Source organism: Phocoena sinus, chromosome X (genome assembly GCF_008692025.1).
Source record: "Phocoena sinus isolate mPhoSin1 chromosome X, mPhoSin1.pri, whole genome shotgun sequence".
NCBI classification, from domain to species: domain Eukaryota; kingdom Metazoa; phylum Chordata; class Mammalia; order Artiodactyla; family Phocoenidae; genus Phocoena; species Phocoena sinus.
The window spans coordinates 95,084,345-95,105,828 of record NC_045784.1 but is presented as its reverse complement, the minus strand read 5'-3'; positions in this window follow the sequence as shown (position 1 = coordinate 95,105,828).

Below are 21,484 nucleotides of genomic sequence, written 5' to 3'. Positions count from 1 at the left end.
TCAGTGATATTGGCCTGTAGTTTTCTTTCTTTGTGACATCCTTGTCTGGTTTTGGTATCAAGGTGATGGTGGCTTCGTAGAAGGAATTTGGGAGTGTTCCTCCCTCTGCTATATTTTGGAAGAGTTTGAGAAGGATAGGTGTTAGCTCTTCTCTAAACGTTTGATAGAATTCACCTGTGAAGCCATCTGGTCCTGGGCTTTTGTTTGTTGGAAGGTTTTTAATCACAGTTTCAATTTCAGTGCTTGTGATTGGTCTGTTCATATTTTCTATTTCTTCCTGATTCAGTCTTGGCAGGTTGTGCATTTCTAAGAATTTGTCCATTTCTTCCAGATTGTCCATTTTATTGGCATAGAGTTGCTTGTAGTAATCTCTCATGATTTTTTTTATTTCTGCAGTGTCAGTTGTTACTTCTCCTTTTTCATTTCTAATTCTATTGATTTGAGTCTTCTCCCTTTTTTTCTTGATGAGTCTGGCTAGTGGTTTATCTATTTTGTTTATCTTCTCAAAGAACCAGCTTTTAGTTTTATTGATCTTTGCTATTGTTTCCTTCATTTCTTTTTCATTTATTTCTGATCTGATTTTTATGATTTCTTTCCTTCTGCTAGCTTTGGGGTTTTTTTGTTCTTCTTTCTCTAATTGCTTGAGGTGCAAGGTTAGGTTGTTTATTCGAGATGTTTCCTGCTTCTTAAGGTGGGCTTGTATTGCTATAAACTTCCCCCTTAGAACTGCTTTTGCTGCATCCCATAGGTTTTGGGTCGTTGTGTCTCCATTGTCATTTGTTTCTAGGTATTTTTTTATTTCCTCTTTGATTTCTTCAGTGATCACTTCATTATTAAGTAGTGTATTGTTTAGCCTCCATGTGTTTGTATTTTTTAAAGATCTTTTCCTGTAATTGATATCTAGTCTCATGGCGTTGTGGTCGGAAAAGATACTTGATACAATTTCAGTTTTCTTAAATTTACCAAGGCTTGATTTGTGACCCAAGATATGATCTATCCTGGAGAATGTTCCATGAGCACTTGAGAAGAATGTGTATTCTGTTGTTTTTGGATGGAGTGTCCTATAAATATCAATTAAGTCCATCTTGTTTAATGTATCATTTAAAGCTTGTGTTTCCTTATTTATTTTCATTTTGGATGATCTGTCCATGGGTGAAAGTGGGGTGTTAAAGTCCCCTACTATGAATGTGTTACTGTTGATCTCCCCTTTTATGGTTGTTAGTATTTGCCTTATGTATTGAGGTGCTCCTATGTTGGGTGCATAAATATTTACAATTGTTATATCTTCTTCTTGGATCGATCCCTTGATCATTATGTAGTGTCCTTCTTTGTCCCTTTTAATAGTCCTTATTTTAAAGTCTATTTTGTCTGATATGAGAATTGCTACTCCAGCTTTCTTTTGGTTTCCATTTGCATGGAATATCTTTTTCCATCCCCTTACTTTCAGTCTGTATGTGTCTCTAGGTCTGAAGTGGGTCTCTTGTAGACAGCATATATAAGGGTCTTGTTTTTGTATCCATTCAGCCAATCTGTGTCTTTTGGTGGGAGCATTTAGTCCATTTACATTTAAGGTAATTATCGATATGTATGTTCCTATTTCCATTTTATATATTGTTTTGGGTTCGCTACTATAGGTCATTTCCTTCTCTTGTGTTTCGTGTCTAGAGAAGTTCCTTTAGCATTTGTTGTAAAGCTGGTTTGGTGGTGCTGAACTCTCTCAGCTTTTGCTTGTCTGTAAAGGTTTTAATTTCTCCATCAAATGTGAATGAGATCCTTGCTGGGTAGAGTAGTCTTGGTTGCAGGCTATTCTCCTTCATCACTTTCAGTATGTCCTGCCACTCCCTTCTGGCTTGTAGGGTTTCTGCTGAGAGATCAGCTGTTAACCTTATGGGGATTCCCTTGTGTGTTATTTGTTGTTTTTCCCTTGCTGCTTTTAATATGCTTTCTTTGTATTTAATTTTTGACAGTTTGATTAATATGTGTCTTGGCGTGTTTCTCCTTGTATTTATCCTGTATGGGACCCTCTGTGCTTCCTGGACTTGATTAACTATTTCCTTTCCCATATTAGGGAAGTTTTCAACTATAATCTCTTCAAATATTTTCTCAGTCCCTTTCTTTCTTTCTTCTTCTTCTGGAACCCCTATAATTCGAATGTTGGTGCGTTTCATGTTGTCCCAGAGGTCTCTGAGACTGTCCTCAGTTCTTTTCATTCTTTTTTCTTTATTCTGCTCTGCAGTAGTTATTTCCACTACTTTATCTTCCAGGTCACTTATCCGTTCTTCTGCCTCAGTTATTCTGCTATTGATCCTATCTAGAGTGATTTTAATTTCATTTATTGCATTGTTCATCGTTGCTTGTTTCATCTTTAGTTCTTGTAGGTCCTTGTTAACTGTTTCTTGCATTTTGTCCATTCTACTTCCAAGATTTCGGATCATCCTTACTATCATTATTCTGAATTCTTTTTCAGGTAGATTGCCTATTTCCTCTTCATTTGTTAGGTCTGGTGGGTTTTTATCTTGCTCCTTCATCTGCTGTGTGTTTTTCTGTCTTCTCATTTTGCTTATCTTACTGTGTTTGGGGTCTCCTTTTCGCAGGCTGCACTTTCGTAGTTCCCGTTGTTTTTGATGTCTGTCTCCAGTGGCTAAGGTTGTTTCAGTGGGTTGTGTAGGCTTCCTGGTGGAGGGGACTAGTGCCTGTGTTGTGCTGGATGAGGCTGGATCTTGTCTCTCTAGTGGGCAGGTTCACATCTGGTGGTGTGTTTTGGGGTGTCTGTGGCCTTATTATGATTTTAGGCAGCCTCTCTGCTAATGGGTGGGGTTGTGTTCCTGTTTTGCTAGTTGTTTGGCATAGGTTGTCCAGCACTGTGGCTTGCTGGTCGTTGAGTGAAGCTGGGTGCTGGTGTTAAGATGGAGGTCTCTGGGATATTTCCACCGTTTAATATTATGTGGAGCTGGGAGGTCTCTTGTTGACCAGTGTCCTGAAGTTGGCTCTCCTACCTCAGAGGCAGAGCCCTGACTTCTGGCTGGAGCACCAAGAGCCTTTCATCCACACAGCTCGGAATAAAAGGGAGAAAAAGTAGGGAGAATTAGTAGAAGTATGAGTAAAGAAAGACGGAAAGGAGGAAAGGAAGGAAGGAAGAAAGAAGCAAAGAAGGAAAGAAAGGAGGGAGGGAGGGAGGGAGGGAGGAAGGAAGGAAGGAGGGAAAGAAGGAAAAAAGACAGAAAGAAAGATGATACAGTAAAAATAAAATAAAGTATAATATAGTTATTGAATTAAAAAATATTTAGAAAGAAAAAAAAAAAAAGGACGGATAGAACCTTAGGACAAATGTTGGAAGCAAAGCTATACAGAGAAAATCTTACACAGAAGCATACACATACACCTTCACAAAAAGAGGTAAAGGGGGAAAAATCATAAATCCTGCTCCCTGAGACCACCTCCTCAATTTGGGGTGATTCGTTGTCTAAAGGAGGGAAGGAAGGAAGGAAAGAAAGAAAGAACGAAGGTAAAGTATAATAAAGTTATTACAATTAAACTTAATTATTAAGAAAAAGAATTTTTAAAAAAAAGTCATGGACGGATAGAGCCCTAGGACAAATGGTGGAAGCAAGAGTATACAGACAGGATCTCACACAGAAGCATACACGTACACATTCACAAAAAGAGGAAAAGGGAAAAAAATCATAGATCTCGCTCCTAAATTCCACCTCTTCAATTTGGGATCATTCCTTGTCTATTCAGGTATTCCACAGATGCAGGGTATATCAAGTTGATTGTGGAGCTTTAATCCGCTGCTTCTGTGGCTGCTGGGAGAGATTTCCCTTTCTCTTCTTTGTTCTCACAGCTCACAGGAGCTCAGCTTTGGATTTGGCCCTGCCTCTGCGTGTAGGTCGCTGGAGGGCGTCTGTTTTTTCGCTCAGACAGGACGGGGTTAAAGGAGCCGCTGATTCGGGGCCTCCGGCTCACTCAGGCCGGGGGTTGGGGGATGGGGGTAGGAGGGGCACTACGTGCGGGGCGGGCCTGCGGCTGCAGAGGCAGCGTGACGTTGCGGCAGAGGCCGGCGTGATGTTGCACCAGCCTGAGACCCGCCGTGTGCGTACTCCCGGGGAAGTTGTCCCTGGATCCCGGGAACCTAGGCAGTGGCGGGCTGCACAGGCTCCGCGGAAGAGGGGTGTGGAGAGTGACCTGTGCTCGCACACAGGCCCCTTGGTGGCGGCAGCAGCAGCCTTAGCGTCTCCCGCCCGTCTCTGGGGTCCGCGGTTTTAGCCGCGGCTCGCGCCCGTCTCTGGGGTTTGCGCTTTCAGCCGCGGCTCGCGCCCGTCTCGGGGGCTCGCGCCCTCAGCCGCGGCTCGCGCCCGTCTCTGGGGTTCGCGCTTTTAGCCGCGGCTCGCGCCCGTCTCTGGAGTTCCTTTAAGCAGCGCTCTTAAACCCCTCTCCTCGCGCACCAGGAAACACAGAGGGAAGAAAAAGTCTCTTGCCTCTTCGGCCGGTGCAGGCTTTTCCCCGAACTCCCTCCCGGCTAGTCGTGGTGCACTAACCCCTTCAGGCTATGTTCAAGCCGCCAACCCCAGTCCTCTCCCTGAGCTCCGTCCAAAACCAAAACCCGAGCCTCAGCTCGCAGCCCCGCCCGCCCCGGCGGGTGAGCAGACAAGCCACTCGGGCTGGTGAGTGCCGGTCGGCACCGATCGTCTGTGCAGGAATCTCCCCGCTTTGCCCTCCGCACCCGTCGCTGTGCACTACTCCGCGGTCCCGAAACTCCCCCCTCTGCCTCCCGCAGTCTCCGCCCGCGGAGGGGCTTCCTAGTGTGTGGAAACTTTTCCTCCTTCACAGCTCCCTCCCACTGGTGCAGGTGCCGTCCTTATTCTTTTGTCTCTGTTTTTTCTTTTGCCCTACCCAGTTACGTGGGGAGTTTCTTGCCTTTTGGGAGGTCTGAGGTCTTCTGCCAGCCTTCAGTAGGAGTTCTGTAGGAGTTGTTCCACGTGTGGATGTATTTCTGGTGTATCCGTGGGGAGGAAGGCGATCTCCGCGTCTTACTCTTCCGCCATCTTCAAGGTCCCCCCCACGATGTCAATTTTAAAAGCAATGATTTATTCATATATCCACTCCAGATTATTATGTGAGAATTTCCATTCCAGTCTGGTTCATAGAGGATACTCACTCCAGCTCCAAGTAAATGCTTGACTTACTCAAATCATGCAAACCAAGGGTCTGAAGGCAATGTCATATGTATTTGATTATAAATGCCACTGGATGTAGGGCCCTAGAGTACTTCTATGTGATGCTGTAATGACGGTTGACATTTATTGAATGCTCTGTGTCAGGCACATTTCCAAGCACTTTATATGAATTAATTTATTCAGACTATACAAGAACTCTATGAACTAGGTAGTATTATTATCCTCATTTTACAAACGAGAAAACTGAATGACTGAGAGGCAAGTAATTTACCTAAGGTCAAATGGGGTGGTAGAGCTGGGAACTGAAAACAGATAGTCTGGCTCTAGAGCCTGCACTTTTTTTTTTTTTTTTTTTTTGCGGTACGCGGGCCTCTCACTGCTGTGGCCTCTCCCGTTGCGGAGCACAGGCTCCGGATGCACAGGCTCAGCGGCCATGGCTCACGGGCCCAGCCACTCCGCAGCACGTGGGATCTTCCTGGACAGGGGCACGCGTCCGTGTCCCCTGCCTCGGCAGGTGGACTCTCAACCACTGCGCCACCAGGGAAGCCCGAGCCTGCACTTTTTAATACTGCACCATGGAGCCTACTATGACATCAGCCACATAATGGGCACTTTAGAAAAAGAAAATGTGGCTGTAAAGAAATTAAACTGGTTTTAAGATGAACATAAACTGATGTTTTTAGTGTTCCTCACAGTTACCACGTCAAGAGGCCATAGTGATTCCTATAATGCTGTCATAAATAATCCCTTTAAGAAGAATTTTCTCATGCAATCTTCACTACAACCCTGTGAGACAGATAGAATGGCTATTATAACTCCCATTTGAGATATAAGGCAGATGAAGCTCAGGGAGGTTAAATGACCTGCCCCAGCATGCCACATCCATGGATTAGAAAACTTAATATGGTTAAGATGGCAGTACTCCCCAAATTGATCTACAGATTTAACATAAACCCTATCAAAATCCTAGCTGCCTTTCTTTTTTTCTTTTTTGTAGAAGTTAAGAAGCTGATCATAAAATTCTTAAGGAAATGCTAGGAAACCAGAATAGCCAAAATAGCCTTGAAAGAGAAGAACAAAGTTGGAGGACTCAGACTTCATATTTCAAAACTAACTACAAAGTTGGACCCCTACCCCTCACCATATAAAAATTAACTCAAATTGTTCACAGACCTAAATGTAAGGGCTAAAGCTATAAAACTCTTAGAAGAAAACAGAGATGCTAACCTTCGTAACCTTGGATTAGAAACTTTTTAGATATGACACCAAAAGCACAAGAAACCAAAGAAAAAATAGCTAAGTTGGATGTCAGTAAAATTAAAAAAAACATTTGTTCTTCAAAGGACCCCACGAAGAAAGTGAAAAGACAATCCACAAGATGGGAGAGAATATTTGCAAATCATCTATCTGATATGGGACTTGTATCCAGAATATATAAAGAATAATTACAATTTAACAATAAAAAGACAAATCATCTAATTTTTAAGTGGGCAAAGAATCTGAATAGACATTTGACCAAAGAAGTTATACAAATGGTCAATAAGCACATGAAAAGGTGCTCAACAATATTAGTCATTAGGGAAATGCAAACCAAAGCCACAGGATACCGTTTCACACCGACTAGAGTAACTATAATTAAAAACCAAAAACAAAAATAGGAAATAACAAGTATTGGTGAGGACTTGGAGAAATTTGAACCCTTACACATTGCTGGTGGGAACTGTAAAGCAGTCCATCAGTTCCTCAAAAAGGTAGACATATGACCCAACAACTCCACTCCTTTTTTTTTTTTCAGGAGATTTGAAAACAATAGAATATTATTCAGCAATAAAAAAGTATGAAATACAGATAGACGCTACAACATGGACAAACCTCGAAAACACTGTGCTAAGTGAAAGAAGCCAGTCCCAAAGGAATGTGTATTATATGATTTCATTTATATGAAATGTCCAGAACAGGCAAATTCACAGACACAAAAAGTAGATTTGTGGTTCCCAAGAGCTGGCAGGTTTGTGGGAGAAGGGGGAGTGACTGCTAACGAGTATGGAGTTTCTTTTCAGGGTAATGAAACTCTGAAATTAGATAGTGGTGATGGTTGCATGACACTGTGAATATATTTTAAAACACTGAATTTTATACTTTAAAAGGGTGATTTTTGTGGCACATAAATTATACCTTAATAGAGCTGTTATTAAGGAAGTGACTTATCCAAAGTCACAGAGCTAATGCATAACAGAGCTGAGACTTTAATTCAGCACAGTTCTCTTCTAACCTATACTTTGAATCTTCATTGGTTACTCAAAAAAGACAATTTTTGTTATGGCCTTCCTCTGATCAAAATCCTCTGGGGGCTTTCTCATCAAATAGAAACTCCTCATCATAACATTCAGCTTTGTTTTACCTTGCAATCTTCATTTCTACTAATAATTCATTCCTTAAACATTAACTGAATCCCTACTATGGACACCTCCACTTACTAGGACTGAGGATAGGAAGTTTGGGTACCTGTCCTCAAGGATTTAAAGTAGTAGTTGGGACGATAACCCCCACTCAGATAACTACAGTACAGGCTACAATTAGTGTTGTGGTAACTCAGAAAATGGAGAGAACTTTTGGCTAGTGTTCAAGTGCGTTTGTAGGTGAAGCGGGTAGTAGAAGGGAAGGCTTTTGTTGAGGAAGTAGCAGTTGAGTCGGGCCTTTACAAGGAAAAGACTCACCACCCAGCATAGACAAAGGTAGTAGAATCCAGGGCAGGTTTGGGAAAAAGCAAGTAGTCTGGAACTACAGCTGTCACCTACACTGATGAGATCTCAAACAAAGATGGTGATAACCAAAGACCTTCCAGAAGTGGAATCAACAAGATGTTTGACTGATGAGGAAAAAAGGTGTCAAAGAGGACGCTGTGCTTTTGAGCTTAGCTGAATAGGAATTTTATTGCTATTGACAGAGCCCGGAAGGTCAGGTAGCAGAACAGGTTTGGCACAGTGCTGGATGAGCTAAATTTTGGACTTCTGTGAGGAAATAGTAATTTTATGGAGAGTGAGGCAGAATAAGAGATTTGGAAGTCATGGAGGGGACTGGAGATGCGAAAGCAGTTTAGGGAGCTGTCGAGTTGGGGGCTTAACAAAGCCTAAAAGGCACTGGAGCCCTGCCTGGGAAAGGTTCCAAAAAGAAGGTGGGTGTTTTTCAGAAACAATTTGGCATGTTTCAAAATTTGCCTGAAGCAGGCCAGGACTATTCCCAAGAGAGGAGCAAGGGATGTAGAATTCTCTTCCTCTTTCTTGTCCTCTTTACTTCTATGTTACATGGCCCCAGCAACTAATATAGAATAAGAATATAGCGTTGCCAACAAACACATGAAAGAATGCTCAACATCGTTAATCATTACAGAAATGCAAATCAAAACTACAATGAGATATCATCTCACACCGGTCAGAATGGCCATCATCAAAAAATCTACAAACGACAAATGCTGGAGAGGGTGTGGAGAAAAGAGAACACCCTTGCACTGCTGGTGGGAATGTGAATTGGTACAGCCACTATGGAGAACAGTATGGAGGTTCCTTAAAAAGCTACAAATAGAACTACCATATGACCCAGCAATCCCACTACTGGGCATATACCCTGAGAAAAGCATAATTCAAAAAGAGTCATGTACCACAATGTTCATTGCAGCTCTATTTACTATAGCCAGGACATGGAAGCAACCTAAGTGTCCATCAACAGATGAATGGATAAAGAAGATGTGGCACATATATACAATGGAATATTACTCAGCCATAAAAAGAAACAAAATTGAGTTATTTGTAGTGAGGTGGATGGACCTAGAGTCTGTCGTACAGAGTGAAGTAAGTCAGAAAGAGAAAGACAAATACCGTATGCTAACACATATATATGGAATTTAAGAAAAAAAATGTCATGAAGAACCTAGGGGTAAGACGGGAATAAAGACACAGACCTACTAGAGAATGGACTTGAGGATATGGGGAGGGGGAAGGGTAAGCTGTGACAAAGTGAGAGAGTGGCATGGACATATATACACTACCAAACGTAAGTTAGATAGCTAGTGGGAAGCAGCCGCATAGCACAGGGAGATCAGCCTGGTGCTTTGTGACCACCTAGAGGGGCGGGATATGGAGGGTGGGAGGGAGGGAGACGTTAAAGGGAAGAGATATGGGGACATATGTATATGTATAACTGATTCACTTTGTTATAAAGCAGAACCTAACATGCCATTGTAAAGCAATTATACTCCAATAAACATGTTAAAAAAAAAAGAATATAGCATTCCAACTACTACTATAGTATTATAATTCAGGTACACTGGAGGATTAATAGGTTTCTTAATGGGATGGATGAGAACCTGAGAATTAATGTATAACATTAATTCTATAGGAAAAAATGTGTTTTGAGTTCCAAGCCATTAAACCTGTGGAATACATTTCATTTGTATGCTGGGGACTGCCTGTATCAAAGTCATAGTTAAAATCCTGTTCCACTGCATTCAGCCATTCTAGAAAGCTAGATGGTATTTAAAGCATATAGGAAAAAAATCTGTTCTCCATGTGGAGGCTCTACTGTCAGTTTAATCAGATGGTTGGCTGCTAGTCCATCTGCTCTCGATTAAGGGCCCTGGTCATCCACAGCTCTTGAAGGGCTCATGCCAATTCACTTAAAACAGGAGGCCTGGGCTTCCCTGGTGGCGCAGTGGTTGAGAGTCCGCCTGCCCATGCAGGGGACATGGGTTCGTGCCCTGGTCCGGGAAGATCCAACATGCCGTGGAACGGCTGGGCCCATGAGCCATGGCCGCTGGCCCTGCGTGTCCAGAGCCTGTGCTCCGCAACGGGAGGGGCCACAGCAGTGAGAGGCACGCGTACCACAAAAAAAAAAAAAAAAACAACAGAAAGAACAGGAGGCCTGTGGGTCAATGATTGCTTCTCTTACCCTGGGCCTCTAGCTACTGCCTTCTCCTAGGAGAAGTCTCCTAGGAGAAGTCAGTTGATAGAGGGCTGCGTTGGTTTAGTTGCCGTTCTGCAGGCCTGGGAACATACTGGGCATTTAGTGCCCATTCAGGACTCCTCTGCACCCCGACGAAGGAAATGCCTTTGTAGTGTCCTCTTACTGGCAACCCACAGTTTTCTATAGTCCTGCCTTGTCAGTTAGCCACCTGGCAAGTGCCCCTGGTCTCTCCATGCCCTTCCTCCTGAACATTAGGTTTTGTGCCACCCGAGGAGCTAACTGACAATTAACTGGCGATGGGAATCACACTAATGCTGGAGAAGGAAGCAACATTAGTCCCCATGCGGCTGAACCAGGGCCTTACTCTTGTACAGCAGCCATTCTCCTTCTGATGGAGGTGAGTCAGAGAGAAATACAGGATGTACAGTATTTCTCAGAAACATTAAAGTGACTCATTCTGTCCAGAGGTACCTGTATATGGTTTGCATTTCCTTCTGCTAGTTCCACATTCCAAAAGACATTTCTGGGGAGGCAAAATAGTGCCAGATTGGGTTGACTATAGGTATGGAAATTTCAAGGGCAACAGTAGAAATTACACTAAACTTATAATGCTATCGTATTTAAGAAGAAGACAGATACCAACTGATAAGAATCATTGGGACTTTTTGAGATTCCTGTGCTTCAGAGGCAGTAAACAAGAAATGTATGGACCAGACCAAAGCCCAGCTCCAAGCAGAATCCATTGCTCTTTCCTCCATCAATCCAGAGTGATTTGCAGCATTGAATTATAGTTATTATGTAACTACATATTCTGTAACCAATCTCTTCTAGATTATGATTTTGATACTTCATTCAATAATTCTTCCTGAATTACCAGCATCAATTACAGGTATGAGCACAAAAAGGTACTCAGTTCTGTTCAACAGTACACCTACCATATGTTACCTACTCTACTACACATTGAGGGATGAACTAAACATTATCCCTGTCCTCAGAATGCTTAATGTGTAGTGGCAGATGTAGAAATAAAACCAGATTTTAATATAATATGTTACAAACACACATTAGGTAACACAGGTACACATTGGAGGTGCACTTAGCCCAACCTGGGGATTCAAGAAAGATTGCCTGAAGGAGCTGACACATGAACTAACCTTGAAGGCATGCTTAGGATTAGGGCGGGGGGGGGGGGGGGGGGGGGAGGGAAAGATGAGAGAAGCCTTACAGGCAGAGCGAACAATGTAGTCAATGGTATTAAGCATCATGACGTGTGCCAGTAACTAGAAGCAGTCTGAATTACTAAAGTATACAGTTCCAGGCATGGAGTCGAAAGATGGGGCTTAGAAGGTCTGTTAAAGAATTAGAGCTTTATCCTATAGTTGTGGGGAAGATATTTAAGAATTGAAAGCCATGGATTACTCATTTGTTATTCAGAGTCTACATATGAATTTGATAGAAAATTATCCAGAGATCTCATCTGAAAGACAGATTATAGGTATCAGGAAATCAAATATATTTAGACACACACACTCACACTCACACACAATACTGCTTTTTAAAAAGATCAGGAATGTGGTCAGAGATTTATGTATAAGGACATTGATATAGCATTATGTATAAATGGTGAGAAATTAGAAACCATTTAAATGCCCAGTGGTAGGGGAATCATTAAGTGAGCCAAGGTACATCCATAAGGTGGAGAATTATGCTGCTATTAAACAGTCATATTTTGGGGCTTCCCTGGTGGCGCAGTGGTTGAGAGTCCGCCTGCCGATGCAGGGGACGCGGGTTCGTGCCCCGGTCTGGGAAGATCCCACATGCCGCGGAGCGGCTGGGCCCGTGAGCCATGGCCACTGAGCCTGCGCGTCTGGAGCCTGTGCTCCGCCACGGGAGAGGCCACAACAGTGAGAGGCCCGCGTACCTCAAAAAAAAAAAGTCATATTTTGGAAGAGTGGATAATGATATGGAAAATGCCCATGAAATACAACCTTAACAAAGCAACAAATATAGCATGATCCCAATTTCAGGAAACACACACACAAAGGACATCTTAACTCTTGGGGCTAGGTGGTCAGATTACAAGAGATCATTTTTCCTTATTTTTAATTCTTCTATGTTGCTCTTAAGTTTTCTCCTGTGGACATGTATTCTATAAAAATAGCACTAAATATCATTTGAACATCAGTGATATAAATAACAGAAATGGGGAGAAGTGCCCTTTAGACTCACCTTTTCTCATCTTTTCTGAATTTTCTTTTTTTGTTGTTGTTGGTCATATTCACTCAGTCCATGAGAGGCAAAGATGATTTGGAGAGGCTTTTATGAAGATTATCAGAGTAAATTAAAGAGCTGGAGCATAGAGCTTGTTAGGGATGTTTAAATGAACAAGCACCATGGGGGAGAAAATCCACAGTGATGGAATATGACCAGTTAGCAACTGGAAGATACTCAATGGGAAGACTGAAGACTAAAGAACAGAAGATTAAATTGCAACTGGAGGGATTTAGGATAGAGATACTGCAAACACTACTGGTAGTACAAATTGTTAAACCCTGAAGCAAGAAATGATTAGATACTCAGCTATGTGGGGTGATTTTAAATCTAGATTTATTTAAAGGTAAGGGGATAGATGAAATGGCCTCATGCAATCTTTTTCAGCCAACAAAATCCTATCATTTCATGTTTGAACAGGATATAAAGAATGATGGCAGCATCTTTTTAAAGGGAGAATGGGCAATTAGAAGTGAATGGGAGCTGGGAGCCATTTATATTTTCATCCCTATCTTCTGCCATGTCCACTGGTAGGAGGCTCGGATATAATCAGGGCACAATCAAGTATTATCTGTTATCAGCATGTAATGATGACAAATGGAGATTTTTTTTGCCATAGTGCAGTGAATAATTTTCCAGTTTCTTTTCAGAGTAGTGCTTTACTAGGTCTTAAAATATACCATCCCCAAGGACTTCTAAGTGACAGATCCTTCAAACAGTGAATCTTGGAGCTGGAGCCCTGGGAGGTTGGCTCAGGCCCAGGGACCCATTTAGCTGATGCTGTGTTCTGAAATCACCCTGATTGTGATGCAGAGCTTCTGAGTGCCAAGTCTTATGCACTCAATGACTTGACTCTGAAAAGTTAACAGGAACCCAGGAAGCCTGTTGCAGCACTGTGAATTATTGCTGTTGTTCAGCTAGGGAATTGTTACTGTGAGTTACGGGTCTCTATGCCCCAGACAGAAACACTGAGCCCAAAGGGAGTGCTGATCTTTGAGCAGGGGAAAAGGGCAAATATCCCAAAAGCACTTGAGGATAAGAGCCCTCCTAGGTGTAACGTCAGGAGAAGTGAGAAAGTCCCCCTTACTTCTGAGGGATTTCTGGTAAAGACTAATAGATACCTGAAATCCCTGTAACATGAAAAAGGGCATTCTTTAATTCTACAATCAGAGCTAAGATTGCTCCATAAACAGTCTTGGGAGAAGGAATAGGGTGATGGCATAACTCAGCCACAGAGGTGAATGTGCAGGCAGGGGGCTCTACTGAGTAAGTACCTGAGATAGAGGCTATACTCTCTCTTCAGTGATGGGGGCTCAACATAGAAGCAGGGAGAGGCACTGGAGGGTCTGATGGACCTATCCCCCTTCCAGCCTTGGCCCCAGGGCAGCATATCAGAATCTGAGTGAACGTGTTTATGTACATGGGGGCACCTGTATGAATGCACATGGGTACAGGCTCATTATATTTAAAGACTGTGAAGAAATATTAACAAACACTTGCTGAGCTCCCAAGTATGCCAGAACCCTGTACACATATTCTTTCAGCCAGTCCTTACAAAGTAGTTAGTATTCCCATAGTCAAAAAACCAAGTCAGAGAGAGGAAATTGCTTGTTCAAAGTCTTCAAAAGTAGTGGAGTCTGGAAATAAAACCAGGTTGTGGCCTAGGTTTCCAACTTAGATTTACAACATCTCCAAATGAGGTAATATAATTGCAATCCAGTTTGTGTGTGTGTGTGTGTGTGTGTGTGTGTGTGTGTGTGTGTTAAAAGTGTTAATTTATGTAACATAATCATTTAGAATAGTAGACACTTTTGGTGACTTCTGTCATATCTGTTGTCTTTATTATACCAAGAGCCTCAGTAAAATGGAACTGGACTGAAGCTCCCTGGACCTCTGAGAGACCCTGTCTCTGCTGCTTTAGAGTAATCACCACCTGGCCAATAAATGATCTCTCTAGAGCATATACCCGATCTTGTCATTCACTTATTTAAGCTCCCTCAGTGGTTTCCGGTTTTGTTCCATTTAAGGGCTAAATTCTTAGCTTTGCCTTTAATAACCTGTCCCCACCTGAGCTGCCTGATCACATCTGCTACTTCCCGCTGAAGAGCCCTGCCGAACTTCTGATTGGCTGTTTACCGAATGTGTCATGTTCTTTAGTAGCTCCATGATCTGACACTTTGGTCCCTCTGTCTGGAATCACTCTTCCTACTTTTCCATCTGGATAACTGCAACTCCTCTTCTAGAATAGTTGTTTAAAGTGCCAGGATAGAGTAGGCATAGGGATGTGGGATTCAGTTTAAGGGCGGCAACATAAGGTTTAACTACATATAGTGAAAACTACACTTGAAAATGTACTAAACCATCCCAAAGTATATTATACGAGGTTTTGTTTATACAACCTTGTACATAAATATGTGTGTGAAAAGTATGTATCATTAAACACTAGAATCACATTCAGAGCAATACAATAAAATGTGAAAGCTCTGAGAAGTGGGGAACTCAGATCCCATGAGGGAATCACAAATGCATGTCTGTCTTCTCACGATCACCCAAATCTGGTACTCACTGAGTCTTCCTGGTAGCCTGAATTATTAAAATTGTTACTTTGTTTCCTCTCCCTCTCTTCCCACTGTACATACATCCTGTAATGCTATCTCACTATAGCCAAATATTCTGTGAATCTTTTCCTGACTCCCTTAGGCAGTATCAGCCTCAGAGAATTCTATTCATGACTCTACTATAGCACCTATCAGGTCTTGTCATAATTATTTAAGTATCTGTTCTCCCAAGTAGACTGTGAACACCTCCAGAGTATGACCCAGATCATCTTTGTTACTGTATCCATAGCACCTAGGACAGTTCTTACCAAAGATAGGACCAGTGCTTCTCAAAGTATATTCCATGGATCAGCATCAGAATTACCTAGAGCACCTCTTAAAATGCAAATTCATGAAAGAGAGATAACAATTTTCATTTAATTTTTATTTAAGGTTCTGATTCAGCACTTCTTGGGTTGGATCCAGGAATCCCTAATCTTGAGGCACTTCCCAAGTGATAATGATACAAATGTAAATGTGGCCTCTTTTCTGATGCCTTCCTCATCTACCTCCCTGTCCCCCATAGACATGACCTCTCCTGTTGCTGTAGGGATGGGAAAGCATTAGAACTGAGATGCAGGGGAGTGTTGCTGGCACTGGAAGGGGATAACTGAGAAGGAGTTGGAAAGATGGCTTGAAGTTTGCCGAGAGGTTTTGCACCCAAGTCTGTGCACTTGCATTGAGGTTGTTACAAAAGTTGTAAAGCGGCAAGAGTAATCATTTTGGTTGACTCCTCATGACTCATTCTATCCCTTTGCCATTGAATTGCAGCCAGGCAAGTTGGGAAATGGACCTCAGCTCAAGGGGTAAGTCTGATTGGTCTGAGGATAAATCCATCCCTTTTGCCAGTTATGGTTCAGACACACAAGCTGCCTAAAATTCAGGTAAAGGTTTATTGGAGTCTTTTGGAAAACTTGCTTTTATCCTTGCTTTTAAGAGATAGACTCTTCCCTTAGTTGTGAACAAAAACGAACATGTGGCTCTGATTGCTGTTGACAAATTTCTCATGACTGCGAGGAGAATCTAGCCTTAGATTGTGGCTGATCTCTGGGTAACAGAGTACAGTGATGGAAAGAATCTGGGTCTTTGGTGACATCTTTTTAAAAAATTGTGGTAAAATACTCAAAACATAAAATTTACCATCTTAACCATTTTGAAGTGTACAGCTCAGTGGCATTAAGTACATTCACAGTATTGTACAACCATCACCACCATCCATCTCCACAACTTTCACATCTTCCTCAACTGAAAATCTGTACCCATTAAAACCTGACTCCCCAGTTTTCCCTCCCTCCAGCCCCCGGCAGCCACCGTTCTACTCTCTGTCTCTGTGAATTTGACTACTCTAGAAACATCATATAAGAGGAATCATAACACTTAGCATAATGTCCTCAAGGTTCATCCATGTTGTAGCATGTGTAAAAATTTCCTTTTTCTTTTAATGCAGAATATTCCACTGTGTGTAGGTACCACATTTTGTTTATCCATTCATCTGTCTATGGACAGTTGGGTTGTTTCCACTTTCTGGCTATTGTGAATAGTGTACTTATGAACACAAGTGTACAAATATCTGTTTAAGTCCTTGCTTTCAATTCTTTTGGGTATACACCCAAAAGTGGAATTACTGGATCATTCTATGTTTAATTTTTTGAGGTGTTGCTATACTGTTTTCCACAGCAACTGCACCATTTTACGTTCCCACCAGCAATGCACAATGTTTCCAGTTTCTCCACATCCTTGCCAATGCTGGTCATTTTGTGTTTTGTTACTGTTGCTGTTTTTTCTTTTTAACAATAGTCATCCTAATGGATGTGGAATGGTATCTCACTGTGGTTTTGATTTACATTTCCCTAATGACGCGTGACGTTGAGCACTTTTTCATGTGCTTATTGGCCATTTATATATCTTCTTTGGATAAATGTCTCTTCAAGTCCTTTGCCTTAATCAGGTATTTGGGTTTTTATTATTGAGTTGTACTTGATGACACTTTTAAACTGCTGAATCAACGAAGTCTGAAGCCTGCTCTGACTTTGTACTCCCAGTTATGTAATCTAGTAAACTACCTGTGGTAGACCGAATAATGGCCCATCAAAGATATCCACGCTCCAATCCCTGAAATCTGTGAATATGTTCCCTTACATGGCAAAAGGTACTTTGCAGATGTGATTAAGTTAAGGATCTTAAAATGGGAAGATTATCCTGGATTATCAGGGCGAGCCCAATGTAACCACAAGGGTCCTTATGAGAGGGAGGCAGCAAGGTCAGAGCCAGAGAAGGAGATGTAACAACGGAAACAAAGGTCAGAGTGATGTGGGACCATGAGCCTCTAGAAGCTGAAAAAAAGAAGGAATGCATTTTGCCCTAGATCCTCCACAAGAAATGCAGCTCTGCCAACACCTTGATTTTAGTTTTGTAAGACCCATTTCAGACTTCTGATCTCCAGAACTGTAAGATACTAAATTTGTGTTGTTTTAAGCCTCTAAGTTTGTGGTAATTCGTTACAGCAGCAATGGGAAACCGATACACTACCTTACTGTTTAAGTCAGAGCAGGCTTCAGGGTTGGTTGATTTGGCAGTTTAAAAGTGTCACTAAGTATATCTCAACAGTAAGAAAGCAAACCACCTGATCAGAAAAGAGACAAAGTTGTTCTGTTATTTACAACCAAGAGCATCTTAGTTGATACACCAAATGAGCATACAGTAGAACAGCCAAGTCCAGACTCAGTGAATTCTAACTACCTAGCAACCATGTTTAGGGAATTTGATAATGGGCAGTCATTGCATGGCAGGGACTGATTAGGAAAAGAAATTCTGATGTACATTATGGTTAGAGAAAACTGAACTCGCACTCAAGTGTTTGATTAATGAATGAATAAGGTTATTTTTGTTTAATTTGATTACTGGTGTTTATAATTTCCTCCCTGCTTTAATGATTCCGTGGTACTGACCTGTAGGGCTGTGTATTCCTCACAGACTCTGGCTTGGCATGTGGGCTTGATGGTGAATATGCATAGGAGTTGATTGTTGCCCCACAGGCTTGTCTTATAAACTCAGACTCTTGAAAAGTCTATCTTGCCTCCCTCAGGGACCTTTTCCTTCCCTGTTATTTGTTGTTAAATCACTAGGCTGAGCTAAGTACCCAGACAACAGATCTTTCTCATCAGGTCCCAGAGGAAAGAGACCTAGTCCACTTGCCTTGGACCCCAAGTCCCCAAATCACTAATGAAGCATACAGTGTGTAAGTTCCCTAGGCCCGGGTCCTGATTCCAACTTGAATGGGCAGAAGTTATTGCCTTAAAGCAAATAAACCAAAACCAAGACCAAAAAAACAAATAGGCTTGTTTCCCTTCCTTTCCTGATGTCTAGAGTTCATGTTAATACTGGGTTTCCTGTCTTCGCTCTCAGATGAGAGTATGGGGAATTACAGAGCAGTGCTGAATAGATCATTAAAGACCCTGCAGATTACTGTTAAGGGAGAAGACCAGTTTCTGGAAAACATATAAGCGATCCTTGTGCCTAGAAGTGAAGCTGTTTCCTGTAATAAAATTTTCCATTAATCAGGTATCTCTCTCCCTATGATGAGCTCCAAACAACTGAAGATATAATCATTTTTCTTCCTAGGCTAGCTAATGATCTAAGTTGGGGATTCTTCAGACACTGCCAAGCGTCCCCAGTCTCCTCGTGTTGCTGGATTTGGGGACTTTTCATAGCACGTCAGCAGCCCCACTAGAACTAAAATATCATCTTTGAAAACTGTCATTCACATTTCAAAAATCATAAGAAATTGTGTATTTCTGTGAAAATAGGTCTCCAATGAACTGCTTGACTCCAAGCTTCAAGGCTCAAGAGGTAGACTAGCTTGTGCAGGTAGAGATCTGCCACATCTCATGTCCTTCACAAATTAACTTCAGGTGCAGAACTTAACTTTCAGCTTGTGCTTTAGAGGAAGATAGGCTTGGGTCCAAGTCTTGGCTCTCTCCCAGTACTAGCTGGACATCATTTTGAGGTTTGTTTAACCACTCCAAACCTCAGTTGCATTATGCGTGAGATGGGGATAATAGTATTTACCTCACAGGGCTGTTGTGAGCGTTAAAGGGGATCACATGTGTACAAATGCTTAGTAAATGTTAAGGGAACTGGAAAATGTTTGTTGAGGCTATTTGGGGGCCAAGTTCCTGCCCTATGATTCTCTAGACCTAGCTGATAAAATCATAATTCCTGACTGGAACCTTACAATAAACTCTTGATAAACATCTCTGAAATTGCAGCTTAAATTCTACAAAGAGAGAGCACAAATCTTGCTCTGTGGTCTTTCACCATCTCATTTTTGTTGTTGTTGTTCTGCTAATTGTGATTTAAGATAGATTATTTTAAGGAGCAAGCAGCTTCTCTGCAGCAAAGTAAATATTACATCTAACAGGTACCAGGTTGCTATTTAATGTAGGGAATCACTAATCCCACTGCCCAATGTAGTCAAACAGACATTCCATTCCAATTGTGTCACCTCTCACCCAGTGATCCCCAAGGGCTAACTCGACCTGGCTGGCTGAACAGGTCGCCCTTTCTTCTCCCACCACTTCATGTGTTGTGTCATATCACCTTCTTCTCATGGGAATATTAAGTCTCAAGGGGAATATGAATCTGTCCGTGCTTGAACTATAGACTATAGAAAGTAAGGTCAAAGTCTGTTCCATTCCACTTCCAGGGTGGTACATTAGTATCAGTTTCCTAATCTAAAAGAGGTATGTGGGGTCATCTAAATGATCAACACAACCTCTAAGGGTACCTAATGTACACCTCAGAAATGACATTGAGTGGAAAAGGAATTGGCCTTATCATCACCCAATAGGAGGGTACAATGGACCTTAAATCAATATTAGATCTCAGCACCTGTGCCTTTCTAGCATCACTTCTCAACTCGGTAGTTAGAAAGGAATACATATACATATGTGTGGTTCAGGTGAATCAAAAGAATAGCAAAGAGGACTTCCCTGGTGGCGCAGTGGTTAAGAATCCCCCTGCCGATGCAGGGGACCCGGGTTCGAGCCCTGGTCCGGGAAGATCCCATATGTCGCAGAGCAACTAAGCCCATGTGCCACAACTACTGAGCCTGCGCTCTAGAGCCCACTAGCCACAACTACTGAGCCCACGTGCCACAACTACTGAAGCCCGCGCGCCTAGAGCCTGGGCTCCGCAACAAGAGAAGCCAACGCAACGAGAAGCCCATGCACTGCAACGAAGAGTAGCCGCCCCTCGCCACAACTAGAGAAAGCTGGCGCACAGCAACGAAGACCCAACGCAGCCAAATAAATAAACTTTAAAAAAGGAATAGCAAAGAGAGAAACCCATAAAACCCTCTTATTTGGGATATTGTTTTGGCTGTGTGTAACAGAAACCCAAGTTGACAATGGCTTAAACAAAAGTGTATTTCTCACATTACAGTCTGGAGGTAGGCAGTGCAGGCTGCACGTCTGCATGGCAGTTCTGCTGCGTGAGGTTTCCAGGTATCCAGACTCCTTCCATCCTGTGGCTCACCAATCCTAGGGTATTTCCCTTGTCCACCTGGCTCAAAATGGCTCTCCACGACGTCCAAGAACCAAGTAGAAGAAGGAGGAGATGCCCTCTTCCTTTAAGAGTTTGAACAGAAGGTTCTTCATATCTCTGCTAGCTGCATCCCATCAGCAGTAGCTTAATCACATGACCACGACTAGCAGCAGGTAAGCCTGGGGAATGTACTCTTAAGCTTAGTGGCCACATGCCCAACTAATAATCCTTTACCTTTGGAAGAAAGGGAGAATGGACATAATGGAACAATGAACAGTCTAAAAACTGCTCATGTCGTTTTTAGGAGAAAAGTATCAACCTGCTTGCCTTCTGACCATAAACACACCTAGATAACATTTATAACCACTGAGGCAGGTCTTCATGAGACTCTTCCAGGTGTGAAAGCCTTGAAATCCTTTCATATTGTTTGGTAAGTAGCTACTGCTCTAGAACCTCCACTCACCTCCCTGGATGGCCCATCCCCTCCTGCCCCGCACTGTACTCCCCGTGATCCAGCAACTAAAGGGTTAAAGCCTAGCCCAGCAAGGGGCTCCAGGGCTAAGCCATTATTCATGCTAATTGTATTAGTCTTCCCTAGCAAACCTCCCACAAACCTGGTTTGGGCTCACACTGTGTCTTGGTTTCTCTATTTCTAAAATGTGAGAGGCTCCCTCTGTAATCAAGTCAGGAAGTTGGCAAGGAAAGGAAACAGTGATGTCATTAATCAGATGCAAAGATATAACAATTAGAACTGACATTCTGACCCTAGTTAAAGGAAAATTTAGGAGACACCATTCCATAAAGGGGACCGGAGGAGCCTTTGAATGAGGTTTAAAAAGACAAGGTCTGGTCTAGTGCTGGCAAAACGAAGAGGCAAGTCTCCTGCGTGAAAATATAATGAGAAAGAGAGTAAGGCTAGATGGAGTCTCTAAGCAG